Source organism: Acomys minous (assembly GCF_964271855.1).
Source record: "Acomys minous genome assembly, chromosome: 10".
Classification (NCBI taxonomy): Eukaryota; Metazoa; Chordata; class Mammalia; order Rodentia; family Muridae; genus Acomys; species Acomys minous.
In genome coordinates, this window is record NC_140491.1 from 49,468,174 (window position 1) to 49,483,802 (window position 15,629).

At 50.3% G+C, this 15,629-nt stretch overlaps 1 protein-coding gene across 2 annotated transcripts in view; it reads left to right on the top strand.

Moving 5' to 3' along the window:
• Positions 1 to 15,629, top strand: part of OSBP2 (oxysterol binding protein 2) — a 148,566-nt gene that overhangs the window by 70,751 nt on the left and 62,186 nt on the right. The window lies entirely within an intron of this gene.

Below are 15,629 nucleotides of genomic sequence, written 5' to 3' on the forward strand. Positions count from 1 at the left end.
GACTACAATAAAATATTTTTTAAAAACCAACGATTGTCTGAGGTATGTGTGAGTGAAAGCAGGGCATGAAGGTGTACACCTGTAATCCCAGCACTTGGGTGGGACAATTAGGCAGACCTCAGGGTTCAATGCAGGCCTGGTCTACATAGTGAGTTCCAGGACAGTCAGGGCTACACAGTGAGACCTTGAACAAACAAACAAGCAAGCAAGCAAAAAAGGAGAAAGAAACTTGAAGAGAATGTCAAAAAACAGTGGGTAGTTTTGAAGGCATTTCCTATGTAAATGAGCTTAAGTTTATACTGTTTCAAAATCCTGTGATACATAATAACAAAAACCAGGGAAAACAAATTCCACAGTCAACAGTATCCTGCAGTCCAGGCAGAGCAGAGCCCTGAGTGACCTGGAACTGTCACAGGAGACCAGCATTTCTCTCCATGGCCACCAGACAGCCAGTCCCAGGAGTTAATACTGTGTGACTATCTACACAGCCACATAGAAGTGTTTAAAATGCACCTCCCTAGAGGGCCGGAAGCCAGTGGGGCTTTTATAGCAATAAAGAATATTCCAGAGAAGCGACACCAGCTCACAAGACCACGGGTGGCTGAGATGCCATGAGCCTGAGAGGAGATGGGCCAGAAGCTGATTTCAAAGTGTCTATGGTCACAGTCAAAGGAAAAGACATTGAGAACAAAGTGAGCAAACAGCCGTCCATCCCGGTGTAACTGGAAACATAAAAGGAGCAGACGTTCTGGGACACACAAGGGTTAAATCTAAGACCGCACCAGACAGGCACAACAGCAGACTGAGCAGAGCTGAACCCAAGCTTAGCGAGCTCAGAGATGGACAACTAAGATGATTTTTTGGGGGGAAAAAAGAATAAAACGCTCACAGCAGTGTGTAGGGATAGGAGACACAGACGATCTAGCATACGTATTAATTTGAGTCTCACAGGAGGAAGCATGGAAAGAGTTCAGAAGCAGCTGAGGAAGAAACAATGGCCACCAATCTTCTCAGTGTCTTGTGAAAAACATTAACTTACAGATTCACTCAGAGAGCCCTAGGCAAAAAAAAAAAAAAAAAAAAAAAAAAGACAACAAAAATCCCTCACTTCTACACACATTCAACACCATACAGCCAAAGACCTGAAAAGAAGTTCATGTTCAAAAAAATTTTTTTAATTTATTTATTTTCTGTGCATTGCTGTTTTGTCTGCATGTATGTCTGTGTGAGGGTGTCAGATCTTAAGAGTTAGAGACAGTTGTGAGCTGCCATGTAGTTGCCGGGAATTGAACCTGGGTCCTCTGGAAAAGCAGTCAATGCTCTTAAGTGCTGAGCCATTTCTCCAGCCCTGTGTTCAAAAATTTTAAAAGCCAGGCACCATGGCATATGCTTGTCATCCCAGCACTCAAAGAGGCTGAGACCACAGGGCTTTTGAGTACAAGGCCAGCTTGGGCTCACACTTTTTTTTTAAAGGCAAGAAAGGGGGCCAGAGAGGTGGCTCAGTGGTTAGGAGCACTGGCTGCTCTTCCAGAGGACCTGGGTTTGATTCCCAGCATCCACACAGCAGCTGGCAACTCCAGTTCAGGGGGATCTGATGGCTTCTTCCGGCCTCTAGGGGTACCAGGCACACAAACGCATACATGCATGCAGACCAATGAAATAATTGTAAATGATTCATTAATAACTTTAAATATCAGACAGAAGGAAATCCACACTGAAGTGGAATTTCCTCCCTTTTTAAGGCTGAACATGTTCCTCTAGGTCAGTGATTCTCAACTTTCCTAATGCTGCTACCCTTTAATACAGCTCCTCATCTTAAGATGACCTCCCAATGATAAAATTACTTTTTGTCTTGTTTTTGTTTTTGTTTTTTCAAGGCACTGTTTCTCTGTGTAGCCCTGGCTGTCCTGGACTCACTTTGTAGACCAGGCTGGCCTTGAACTCACAGAGATCCACCTGCCTCTGCCTCCCGAGTGCTGGGATTAAAGGTGTGCGCTACCACGCCTGGCCGATCAAACTGTGTCTTTTGTATTCTTTTTCTGGCTCAGCTCCCTCTTTTCATTATAGATCTACCATAAGAGTGACCCACTAATAGCCGCACAATACAGTGGATCCTAAGCAGTCTTGAAATCTCCTCTGCCAATGTCATTAGTCCAAACTCTTAAGTTTAGCCTCAGGGAGATTTTGGGGGGGCAGATAACAGTAGCTACATTCTTCTAAAAAAAAATCACAAGAATGGTCTCTAGTTCACTTACCAATTCTTCTCTGGAACCTCTTGAGCTGGGCCTCCATGGTTTATCTTCCCCTCTGCACTATCTTCTATGCTCCTACTAGGATGGCCCATTAAGCCCCGCCCCCCTAGAGCCTTCAACTGCTTTCCTAATCCAAAGTCCCAAAATCTACATCCCGCTGACAAGCATCTTGGTCAGGCTGTCACAGCAATACCCAGCTCTCTGGCATCAACTTTCTCTCTTAGTTACTGTTCTATTGCAGTCAAGGGACACCGTCATGACCATGGCAGCACTTATAAAAGAAAGCATTTAGTTGGAGCTTGCTTACAGTTTCAAGAGATTTTGTCTATTATCCTCACGGTGTGGAATGTGCCAACACACAGGGAGACATGGTGCTGGAGAAGCAGCCGAGAGTTCTATATCTGGAACCACGGGCAGCAGGAAGGAAGAGCCACTGAACCTGGCACGGGCTTTTGAAACCTCAAAGCCCACCTCCAGTGACGCACTTCTTCCAACAAGGCCACACCTCTTAATCCTTCTTAAGGAGTGCCACTCCCTGATGACTAAGCATTCAAATACATAAGCCTATGGGAGGGAGGGCATTCTTAGTCAAACTACCACATACATTGTTAAAGACTACCCTTTCTCCATTGATGAATGGACTTGGCACGTTTGTCATTTGAACCACATGTGCATAAACATTTCTGAAAAGTTTGAGTGGTTTTGCTTGTTTGTTTGTTTTTGGTTTTCTGAGACAGGGTTTCCCTGTGTAGCCTTGGCTGTCCTGGACTCACTTTGTAGACCAGGCTGGCCTCGAACTCACAGTGATCCGCCTGCCTCTGCCTCCCAAGTGCTAGGACTAAAGGCGTGCACCACAATGCCTGGCTTTTTAAGGCAGGGTCTTGTAGGAAAAGCTGACCTCAAACAGTGTGTAGTTGAAGCTGGTCTTGAATTACTGTTGCCTTAAGTCTACCAAGTGCTGGGACTATAGATGTGTAACAGCATGGCCAGAAAAAAAAAAACACAGTTCTTGTTTCTATGATGCATACAGGCACGCTGTTAGGTCCAAAGTGTGTCTCAAATAAGACCATGGGCTCAGATCAGGCTGAATTCTGACTGGGTAAACAGAGAGATTCCTGGTGGATAAACAGAAGCCTAAAGTCTGTATTCCTCAGGAACTTGTAAAGCCAGTTTCTGTTTGTCAGGAAAAGCCACTGTCTTAGTTGCTGTTCTGTTGCTCTGAAGAGACACCATGGCCAAAGCAATTCTTATCAAAGAAAGCATTTGATTGGGGGCTCGCTTACAGTTTTAGAGGTTCAGTCTCTTATCATCATGGGAGGGGGAAGTGGCAGGTTGAGAGCTGCATTCCGATCTGTAGGTAGAGAGGGAGACCCTGGGCTTGGCTGGGGGCTTTTTGAAACCTCAAACCCCAACCCCAGTGATATATTTCCTCCAACAAGACCACACCTCCTGATCCTTTCAAATAGTGTCACTCCCTGGCGACTAAGCATTCAAATATATGAATCTTTGGGGGGACATTCTCATTCAAGCAACCACAGCCCCTGCCTCCCTTATCTGCCCCTATCTCAGCCAAGTGGAGCATCTAGTTCCCTATTAGCACACATCTGTAACACATCTGTAATTATAGTGCCCCCCCCACTCGCTCCCACAGCTGCTGTCAACTTCCAGGCTGTTCCATTTTACAGACTCCCTCCTGCCTACCTTTTGCCATTTGTTCTGCACCCCTGAAGACAGCCATGGCAGTTTTGAAATTTCCCCCGAACAAACCTTTATTTCCACATGTGGAGTGGTGTAATTCTGTGTTTTCTCCTTCTGAACCCTTGCTTGCCTACACACACACACACACACACACACACACACAGAGAGAGAGAGAGAGAGAGAGAGAGAGAGAGAGAGAGAGAGAGAGAGACCAGAAGTCAGCCTGTCAGTCCCAGCTGTTGTTTCTTGAATGCCATCCACCCCATTTTCCAAGACATGATCTCCCACTGAGACCTGTGGCTTCACATGTAGGCTAGGTTGGCTGGCCACCGAGCCCCAGGGATTTGCGTGTCTCCACCTTGTTGGTGCTAGGATTATAAGTGTGAACCCCACACCCACCTTTGTGTGTGAAGGACTTCATTCTGGTCCTCCTGCCTGGACAGCAAGCACTTTACTGGCTCAGTTACCACCGGAGTCCCCAAGGCATTGGGTTTTAAAAGCTGAAAGACATGGCAGAAATCAGCCAGTCTTATGGCCACTGAGGTACCGACAGCAGTGTGACCGGGTGATCATGTCACTTACGATCCTTCTCTAGCCCTGGCTAGAGAGGCGTCACATCAGCTACAGCTTTGATGGACGTTCACAAAGGCCTTCTCGATTCGACAGAACATGGATGTGGTTTTGAGGCATGACGAGGGTGCAAGAGACCATTCCGTCTGCCTGCTGGGTTCTCTTTGCTATGACATTTTGTTTGTAGATACTGGAAGGGTCCCCGGGACCTTTAAGCACCCTGGAGAGGCCTGTGCACTTCCTGTAAGCTTAGAGGTTCTTTCTTCCCCCCCTACCAGGAAGACAGAACTGCTCCAGACCAGCTTCTTTAGACCTGACAAGATGTGGACCCGGGAATGAATAGAGGATGGTGGTGGCCAGACGGAGTCCCAAAGTTCATTTCAAATTCTGCGGTTCCCAGTCTGCTCATTCTAGAAGTACCCAGCACAACTCAGTGGTTCTATGATCTACTTGGATGGGAGCTGACTAGGCCTCCACCTTAAGCAGACAATCTGGACTCCTGTAAAACATTCCGGGCATTAGATGGGGGAAGAGAGGCTCAGAGAGAGAGAGAGAGCAGGAGGGTGACTGGGAACAGAAGGAAGGGATGGGCTGAGGAGGTGGCGGCAGCATGTGTGTGTGTGTGTGTGTGTGTGTGTGTGTGTGTGTGTGTCTATGTCTGTGTCATGGGTGGGGCAGTGGACTGTGGATATGCCTATGGCTCGGGGCATAACAGGAAGTGAAGCAGCAGGGCTGGGCCAGCTAATGCTGCGTTTACTTGGGTTTGGTACATCTGTGGAGAAGATGATGGTATAGGCTGATGTGGTGAGTGTGGTTCACTGCTTGTCAGCATCACTGGTAATGCCTGTCTGCCCACCAGGATGAGCGTATCTAGAGAGAAGGTAAAATGGTCTCCTCCATCCCCTCCACCTCGACCCATGCGAGGGGCTGAAGTGGGAGAGGGCTTGGTGCGGCTCTGTCTTCCAGCCCTTGAGTGAGAATCATTGATGTGTGTTCTAGTTTTCAAGCTTTTCCAGAACCAGAAAATAATGGACTAACCAGACAATTAAAAACCTTGCTGTATGGCTTGGGCTGTTTGCTTCTTTTCTTTCTTTCTTTCTTTCTTGTTCTTTTTTGGGTTTTTGCTTTGTTTTTCTTTTTTGCCTTTTTTTTTTTTTTTTTTTTTGAGGCAAGGTTTCTCTGTGTAGTGTTGGCTGTCCTGGACTCGCTCTGTAGACCAGGATAGCCTCACACTCACAGAGAAACACCTGCCTCTGCCTCCCTGGGTGCTGGGATTACAGGCGTGTACCACCATGCAGGCTCTTTCTGCTCCAAATCAAGTCTTTTGAAGCCCAGATAAATATAGGTGTGTGACTAGAAAATTTTAACTTTGTTCATTTGTGTGTGTGTGTGTGTGTGTGTGTGTGTGTGTGTGTGTGCATGCTCAAACATGTGCACACAGGCATGCATGCACATATGCATGCATGTGAGAGTGAGGCTTTCTGAGGCTCTCACTAGTCTCTGATATGAGGATGCAGACATCCTTGGAAATGCTGAGCCTGCCATAAATTAGGCAAAGGAGCTAAACTGAAGGGATCCTTTGTCACAAAATCTTCCTGACTTCCCATTCCAAATGAGGTAATGCACAAAGAAGAGCTGGATGCCTGTCCACTTGGTACTCTGTGCTCTGGAGGTCTACGCCAGCTGCAGCAGGAAGCCTATGGAACCTGGTGCTCTGGGCATATTTTAATTATTTCTTCCTTTTGAGGATTGGCAGTACATTACTTTAAAAAAAGGAGAAAGAAGGGATGAGAAGTAATTTTCAAAGAGTTAGTGGTCCCATCTCTTTTTTGTTTTGTTTTGTTGGTTTTTATTCATCTCTCATACGCTGCATCCACGTGGCAGCCTCCCCTCTCTCCACGCCTCCCTGTACCCTTTCTCCCCCCCCCCCATTCCTCTTCCTGGTGTCATGTTGTGCCCCCCCCCAATCCACTGCTCCTCCATTTCTCTTCAGAAAAGAGCAGGCCTCCCCCATGATATCAACCAAACACAGCATAACCAGATACAGTAAGACTAGGCACAACCCTCATACCAAGGCTGGATGCAGCAACCCAGGAGGAAAAAGTTCCCAAGAGCAGGCGCCATCTCTTCTTAAGGCATGCTGTATTCTTCTTCCTTATGAAAAGGAAGGCGCCCCTGCCCGGGACCGTGTTTCCCATGCACCATGTTTCCCTTGGCGAGTGTTTCAGACTGTACTCTTTCTTAGCAGCCACTCTCCAAAAGCGTGTGCAGACCCTCTCACGCGCTCGGATAGGATTTATGAACCCAGACTTTTAAATTGCCGTGTTCTGTCTTCCCTGTTCAGATGAGGGGCGGGGAAGTAGGCCAGAGGTAAAAATAAAAATGCTTCTGGATTTTAACTAACCGAGAGAAAAAGTTGGGGTGGCGCTGTAAAAAGAATTAGGCAGGAGTTGCCTCTGTAGTTCAGGGAAGGAAGGGCTCTCCTCACCTCGATTATGGAAGGCTTAAGAGAAGCCAGAAGGGATTGGGGCTTCTGTGGCCACTCACTGTGGGTTCTCTAGACTGCCTGAGTTTCTTCAGGCTTGCTGGCAGAACAGCCCTCACCCATCCCAGAGGAGAAACGAGGATGAGGGTCACACGTTGCTGCTCTGTGTCGGAAGCCAAGTCAGAAGGACACCTCCATCTTATCCGGGCACTTTTGGCTGTGAAAAAGGAACAGCAGAAGGGGTTTTTTTACAGAAATGAAAACAACGTGGAAGTGGCTCTGGGTGATGTCACCAAGCTCTAGCAGCCCCATCTGTTGGCTGATTGACACCAAGAATGGGGCGGTGGGTGGGAAGAAGTGAAATTGCAGGCCTGATGGAACCCCAACACTTCCTATCTCAACCTCTAGTTCAGGAGACAGAGGTAGAACATATGATAGCGGAGACGTGAGGGCTGGAGCACCGACCTTCTCTGGGCCCCTCCCTTGCTGGACCCACGCGAGGAGCCAGCTTCCTCCCCTGTCTTGATTGGGCCCAGATAAGCGCCCTGGGTGCCGGGTCGGATTCCGGACCACGCCGGTGCGCTTTAAGAGGCTGAGCTGCGCTTTTGCCAACCTCGCACGTCCCTCCACAGTAGCTAGCCTTTGTCCAGGCTGGTGCCTGGAGACGCACAGCAGAGGCCTGGGGCGCGGGCGGGCGGAGCGCTGGCCTCCGGTGAGGCCGTTCATGCGCGGGGCTGGCCGCTGTCCGCGGTGCTGAAGCGGCGGGCGCGGCGGGGAGGCGGGCCCCGGGCGCAGCGCATCTCCTAACCCAGCACCGCCCTCCTCGCGGGCTCAGCTCGGCGGCAGCCGGCACAGCACCGGGACGCGCTGAGAGCGCGGCGGGAAGGCGGCACCTGCCTGAGCCCCGGCGGCCCCGGGGCCGGATCCACATCCATTCCGGAGAGCCCCTCCCTGGGGTGAGTCGGCGGGCTGACCGGGCTGGGCAGGAGGGCCCCGGGGCGACCGGCCGCTTGAGCCTTTCCCGGGCTCTAGCTGATAGCAGCCTGGAGGGCTGAACTCGAAGCTAACCTCAGTCTTGGGTCGAAGACCCTTTGCCCTCATACCCGGGACAAAGGATTTAGCCAGAAGTTGGACAGGAGGAGGCATTTCTCACCTTATATACAGCCCGCAGTTCAGCCGTGGGGAAGGACTCTGGCCAGGCTATGTCCCAAGGGAGATACCTTACCCTCTCTGTACTGGGGACTGACTGGCTCTGGGAAGCCCAGGGACTGGAATTCAGCCTAGATAGAGGCCAGCCATCTTTTAGTAAAGGCAGGCAGGCTTCAGCCTTTCCTGAGGCTGCAAGAGAGAAGTAAACCCTTTCCCTAGCACCTCCCTCTCCTCTCCCTAGCTCCTGGGGTGCAGTCAGCAGGCTTTCAAGGGTGCGGATCCTGTCCATGCACCTGAGAGCTGTGAGCTCTACTCAGGCAACTATGCTCTGGAATGGACACTGAGCAGGCAGGTGTGTGTGTGTGTGTGTGTGTGTGTGTGTGTGTGTGTGTGTGTGTCCGTGCTCCCAGCACGGAGAGGGGGTTTTAAACTCCAGTGGTGGCTGTCAACAGGAAAAGCCCTCTCCGGGCTGCTTGTGCCTCTGAGTAAGCAGTTTGAGGTCACTCTGGGAAACTACCCAGCCAGAGGAGCCTTAGGGCTTCCTCAGCTCTTAAAGCTGCCCCCTCCTGCCTTGAGCCATCAGCTGAAGGGGGAGATGTGTTTAAACTTGATGGGCCATCTCTGCCTTCGTTCCTACCACCAGTCGGTCCCCATCTCCATCACCTGGCAAGGTCAGACAGATCTGGGAACCCCTTGAGTTGGGTGGGTGGGCTGCTGGGGGGGGTGTTATTGCCTAGCTTTTGGTGTGTTGGGGGTTGGTGAAGGAATGTAGAGTGAAGTGGAGGTAAAGGGACCCTACCCTCAAGGCTCTGGAGGTCTATGTTAAATCCCAAACCATGTGGAGTCTAACCCAGTGGGTCTCAATGAACCCTCTGGGTCCTGGTGGGTTCACCTGGTGGGCTGGGCTGTGTGTTTTGTTCCGCCTGCCTAGCCTTAGCTCTGTGTATCAGAAAGGACTCTGGAGGGCCCGTGCCTTGGGTCATCCAAGGCGGTGCCGATGAAAGGAAAAGGTGGTGAAGATTTATGAGGCGATGTACAGGTTTGGGGGTCAGTGTGAGCTGCAGCAGTGCTGCAGTGCTGTGGAGATGCATGCCAAGAATGTAGCATTGCCTGATTAGGCAGACCGATGGGTATCCAGGTACCATTTGCCTGCCACTGGTGCTTTGTAGAGAGAGAAGGTCGTGAGGGAGGAAGGATAATCCATGTCCTCCATCTACATTTTTCTCATCACTTCTCTCTACCTCAGAGTATTTTCTTTTCCTTCACTAGCCTGTACTTGGGCTGAATGAATGGACGCTGTTAGAGAGGGATTCTTAGGGATTCTTTGGAAGGACGGCTGACTCATGGCTGTACTCTGATGTCCTTGCTGGCATGTTTCATACAATAAGAAATCAAGAGAAATGCCAGCAGGCCAGCTAAGCAGTGGGCATTCTTTTTTTGTTTGTTTGTTTGTTTGTTTGTTTGTTTGTTTTTGGAAAAGAGTGTACCTGAGATTTACCTGTCACTTGCTTCAAAAATTTACCTTCATAGCCAAAAAGTTTTCCACAGTTAGATCAAGTTGTGAGGTGTGGGTATATTTTTAGCATGCTGCATACCTGTAATGTAATCAGGCTACCTATTTTTACCCATACTCTGAACAACTTAAAACCTCCTTAATAATTAAGGCAGTCTCGTATCTCACTGGAGGGTCACTAAATCCTATAGCTGATACCTAGCGATACCCAGTCCCAGGCCCAGTTCAAAGACTGTGTTGCATATGCTTTTTTGTGTGTGGTTGTTGCTTATATTATGGATAAGCCACACAGTTAGACAAAGTGTATGATGGCTGTGAGCTGAGTCCTCCTGCTAGAGTCCTTAAGGCAAAGGATAACGAGACGGAATGGATTGAGCCAGCCTTATTTTGGCAAAGGCAGCTGACCCTGGGTTGCCCTTCTGCCCTTCAGATGCATGGCTTCAAAAGCAGAGAAGGCAGCGTTGCCCTGGCACGTACAGACACACTGCCGGCTTGGCACACAGGTGTTCAGGAGTATTTTTAACGTCTCTCCCCACAGTTTGCCTCCCCCTGTTCTGGAGGGACTCGGGTGTGTTCAGCCCAAGTTCTTTTTATTTTCAAATTTGTGAGGGCCATGAATGGCCCCAGCAGCTAACCTGGGATAGCCTGGTCCAACCTTGGAGGAGACATTCCTAAGGTGGGGACTGCCCTTGAGTCAGCTGTCCTCCAGGGATGTTGGCTCGCCAGCAATGGAGCCTGGGTAAAAAGGTCAAGGGAGTGCTCCTCCAGGAGGGACAGAGAGCTTTGAGGCCCAAGGCCAACATCTGCCTCTGTCCAAAGAAAGAACCCCCAGGAAGGGTTTCAGAGTGCAGCTGGGCCTCCTGGTCCCTTCTCACTTCATCTCCCCCATCTTGCCAGTGGCCTGCCTGTCCCCATGGCAATAGCAGCTCACACTGGGTTCCAGGCATTCTCAAGCACCTCAGTTGTAAACTAGCTGGGAGTGGAGAACCCTCGCCATGTTTATTGTGCCGAGGAAGAGCCGGAGTGGCTCGGTCACAGATGCCCAAGGTCGAACTCTCACCCCTGCGTCTCCAGCGGGATGAGAGGGCCTCCCACAACTCATGGTCCAAGAGGAGGCTCACCAAAGTCACGCCACATCTTCAGGTGCATGATGCGGCCTTCTCCTCACACTGTGGTGACAATGTCCCAGCTGGGTGCAGGCAGTGGGAACCGGTGTCCAGCCTGCTGTCTCCTGTCGAGGCTCTTTTCCCCACTCCCTTGATGGGAGCCTCTCCTACTGGGTGATGCTCGTGGCTCTGCGGGAGAAGCTCTGTGGAGCCTGTGCATAGAGGACACGGGCCAGATGGCGTCCCTCTGCTGGCCCCCGGCCTGGGAAGCCCATTCCTAGTGGGCATTGAATTTTATTCTGTGGGGCAGGAGTGGTCATGTGAAAGTCATTTTTTTATCTACTCCTAGCATAATAAAAGAGTTGCTGCTGAGAGCCTGGGCACCAGGTATGCATGTAAAAAGACACACGACAAATGAATTGTTTACAAAGTGGGTCTCATGTAGCTCCTCTGCATAAACAGCCCGCCCCTGTGGCTACCTAACAAACATACATGCCCAGGAGTCTGCTTTCTTAATTGAGTGGTGTCCATGATGTTAAACTACACACCTTCCTTTTAGATTTGTTGCATCCCCAGGCCCCATCTGTATCTCTAGCCCTGAGCCCTAGCCCCCTGCCCCCCCCTGCCCCCCCCCACCCCCCACCCCCCACCCCACACGCCCTGCTCCTCCTCCTCCTGTGAGACCCATTCCCTCCTCCTCTTACCACCTGCAGCCTGGCCCTGTCTGTCCCTTTCCTGTCACGTTTTCTTTGGGTTGCACTCATTCCCTCAGGCCATGCTGTCACAGCCCTGATTCAGTTCCTCATCATCTTTGCACCTGACCACCTCCCTGCATGGGGACTCCTCTGTCACTTGCCTTGTGTGTAATGTTTCCGGGACAGATTCTGTTCTTGTCACTACTTTCCTGAAGAGCCATCCCCTGCTAGCTCTTGCCTCTGGGAGGACCTTCCTGCGGGCCAACCCTGGACCCTACGCTGTGAAGATCAGGGCCTCCAATGCACCTTGCTCTCCATCCCGAGGCAGGGTTTAAAGGTGGCGATGCTCTGCCTCCCTGGGTGCAACCTCCTTCTCTAAGCCACTTTGCTCCCTGCTCAGGTCTCATTGTTCTTTCTTGAGTGGCCATTCATGGGGACTAGAGTCTTGCTATGTATCAAGTGCAGCACTAGGCTCCAGTGATGCCAAAGCCAGTCCTAGGGTCTGCATTATGTCCTAGTGCCCTGCACTTGTGTGACTTTATTTGGGAAAATAAGGTCTCTGCAGATGTAATCTTTATGGCAAAGCCATTCAGATTCCTATTGTAGTTTGACAGAAATGCATGTGCATTCACACATACACACACTCAGGCGCAGTACACATTTGCACACACATGAGAACATTATAGTGGAACACACAGGCACATACATGCATGCCTACATGCATGGGCACATGCATTCACACACATATGTAAGGACACTGCACAAGAACACACACGAACATGTATCACACACATATACACACACAGGAAGAACACCCTATAAGGACACACACAGGCACAAGCACATACACACAGGCATACATATACAAACATGCGCATGCACAGCACACATCCACCAGAAAGGTGTTCTATCACTGGGAAGAGATACCATGACCAAGGGGCCATTTAACTGGGGTCTTGCGTACAGTCACAGAGAGTGAGTCCATGACTGTCATGGTAGGGAGCATGGCAACAGGCAGACAGGCATGGCGCTGGAGCAGGAGCTGAGGACTTACAACCCTAATCTATAGAAGGTAGAAGGCAGAGAGAAACTGGGTTCGGTAAGGTCTTTTAAAGCCTCAAAGCCCCCCACCCTCAGTGACATCCTCCGACAAAGACACACCTCCCAATCCTTCCCAGACAGTTCTGTCAACAGGGGACTAAGCATTCAAACATCCAAGCCATCTCGTTCAGAACACCACGATGGCCATGAGGAAGCAGAGGTGAGATGCTGGGCTCTGCCGGGCGGGGCAGATGAGCAGAGGGTGTACAGGTGGTTGCAGAGCTAGGGGAGGGAAGACTGTTCGACTACTGATGGGATGCTAAGGCAGAAAGGGCTCCGTCCTGTGGGCATAGACATTGCCCCACAGAGTGGAAAGAGTATGGACAGTTGACCATTGCCTGGTAGTGGAGGACAGTGAGTGTGAGACAAAAGCACTAAAGGGCTGGGCTTTCACAAGGGCACGGTTGGACGTGACATGACGGACCTGAGGGGGGGCTTCCGGAAAGGCTGTCAGTCTTACGGTCTGAGTAGGGGTACACCTGTCATGTTTTGCTTTTCCCAATGTGTTCTTTTTTTCACCTATCAGACCCTCCTGCTGGTTCTGTCACCTCTTTGACCACACGGCTCAGAGCAGGCCTAGGAGGTTATGGCAAGTGAATGCCCGAGTGGATGTCCTTTCCTTGTGCCCAAGCCCCACGCCGGTGGCCACCAGCATCTGTAGCTGTGAGCTGCTGCAGCAACCTGGAGGCTGAGGGTGGGTTGAGGCCTCCAGCCTGGTTGGATGACAGGTACCTGACCCATGGTCCCTCCACACCTGGTTGCAGTCATGTCCCTTCTTTGCAGGGCCCATCGCCATGGGCGGCTCTGCTCCTCCGGCTCATGGGGATTGTGCCACGCATGCGTCAAATGATCCAGTCCCTCTCTGATTGCTGCCTGGCAGGTTGGTCTGTGTGCACTGGTGTGGTGGCTTCCCTGATGTGACCCCTGGGCACACCTGTTCCTAGCCGCAGGTGTCAGTGTGAGCAGGCATTCCTGTGGCCCATTTGTCCCTATCCCTGTTTGTGAGAATTACACATACGTAGGGAGGATAACGCTGTGAAATGGTTAAATGATTCTAAGGTATGCGGCGCACAATTTAGTCATCTCTCATCACCTCCCTCCATCTCACTCTCTTCCCAAGAGAGCCACATAGTTTGTTACAGTGGAGCATCTGAAAGAAAAAAAAAAAAGTTCCTAAAGCAGAGAAGGGCAGGTCCCCCTCCCCCACGTGCCTCCCTATGCGCCTGTGAGATTAGATTAAACCACACGCCCTTTTCTCCGGCCCCACTGTATTTTTGAAGATCCTCATGTGCCGACTCAAACAGATCTGTTTCAGCTGTGGAAGGGCTCCATGGTTTCCTTAACTTCCCTTTTGAGGGCTGATGAAGATTGTTTACATTGTTTCTCTTCCAGAGAGCGCTGTGTGGAACAGCCGTAATGCCTGTCACTTAGCTCAGCTCCCAAGAAGTGCAACTGCTGGGTGACAAGAGTGCACATGACAAGTATCAGCAGGCACTGGCCAAACAGAATACAAAGGGCCTGGGGACATGGTTCAGTGGGTCAAGTGCTTACTGAGCAACCCTGAAGGCCTGGGTTCAAATCCCTAGCGCCCACCTAAAGGCTGGGCCTGGCAGTGCATGTCCAATCCCAGTGCTGGGCGTAGATGGAGACAGGCAGACTCTTAGGTGATCGCCAGCCAGCTTAGCTGACAGGTAAGCTCCAACTTCAACGAGAGACCCACCCTGCCTCAAAAAAGAAGGCTAAGGGCTGACAGAATGGCGGGGCAGGTCGGGGTGCCTGCCTCTGCGCCTAGGGATGAGTTCAGTCCTCAGGACCCACATGTGGGAAGGGAAGAACTGACTCCTGCCGGGTGTCCTTTGACCTCCACACAAGCACTATGGCATGTACATGCTTCACACAGAGACACAGACATGCACGCACACACGCACGCACACAGGCGGGCATGCCTGTGTTACAACAGTATGAATTGTCAGCTTCCTTGGTACTGTTCTTACATTGTTACTGAGTAAACAGTGAATAAAAAGGCGTTGCCTTTGAGACTGGGTAGGCCTTGGTTTGTTGGCTAATCATTGTTACTTTTATAAAACCGTGTTTGTTTTTCCATTTCTCTCTTAACCAGGCTATCACATAAATAATTGAGGCTCTTTTATATTTGTTTAATAATAAGCTTTACAACACAATAACAGCAATTATTACTCTATTCTTTTTTTTTTTTCCCAAGACAGGGTTTCTCTGTGTGTATCCCTGGCTGTCCTGGACTTGCTTTGTAGACCAGGCTGGCCTCGAACTCACAGGGATCCACCAGCTTCTGCCTCCCGAGTGCTAGGATTAAAGGCGTGAGCCACCATGCCCAGTGAATTACTCTATTCTTAATCCTCTAAGATAAATTGGCTTCCTCCCAGCATGCGTCCCAGAGATACTTGCGCTTTGTAGCTTTCCCTGTTCTAGCTTGCTCCCCTGATGTCTCCTGGACCCCTCCCATGGCTCAATCCCCTTACCTCCTCCTCTAACTCCTCCTCCCATGGCTGGCAGGAAGCCCATCCCTAATGTCTCCCCTGCTCAGTGATTGGCTGTAAGATGCTTTATTGGCATATCAGGGGACAATTGGGGAGCATATACAACATTGAAACAGGAGATTCTCAAAACAAGGATTGCAACCAGATATGAGGGGTACAGAAATCAGCCTTGAATTACACAGTAATGTATGCATGCAGATCATGTGCTTTCCGAAGCTTGCATCTGTTGCCATGGTAACCCTTTGGGTAGTTGGAGTTTTTGCTGCTGTGGAGCCACTCATTCTAGTTTGTCTTCTGTTGTATATTTTCCAGGTTTTTTTCTTCCATGTTGTTGTTGTTTGTTTTGTTTTGTTTTTAAGACAAGGACTCACTGTGTGGACCAGGCTATCCTCAAATTTGTGACTGTGGCCCTAAGAATGTTTGAATGCTTATGTTGTAGGATCTGTCAATCAGAGGTTTGGAAAATGCCCCGGGGGGGGGGGGGGAAGGGAGGAGAAGTGGAGCTCAGAGGTTTAGCTCATTTTATCCTGGTCATTCCCTGGAG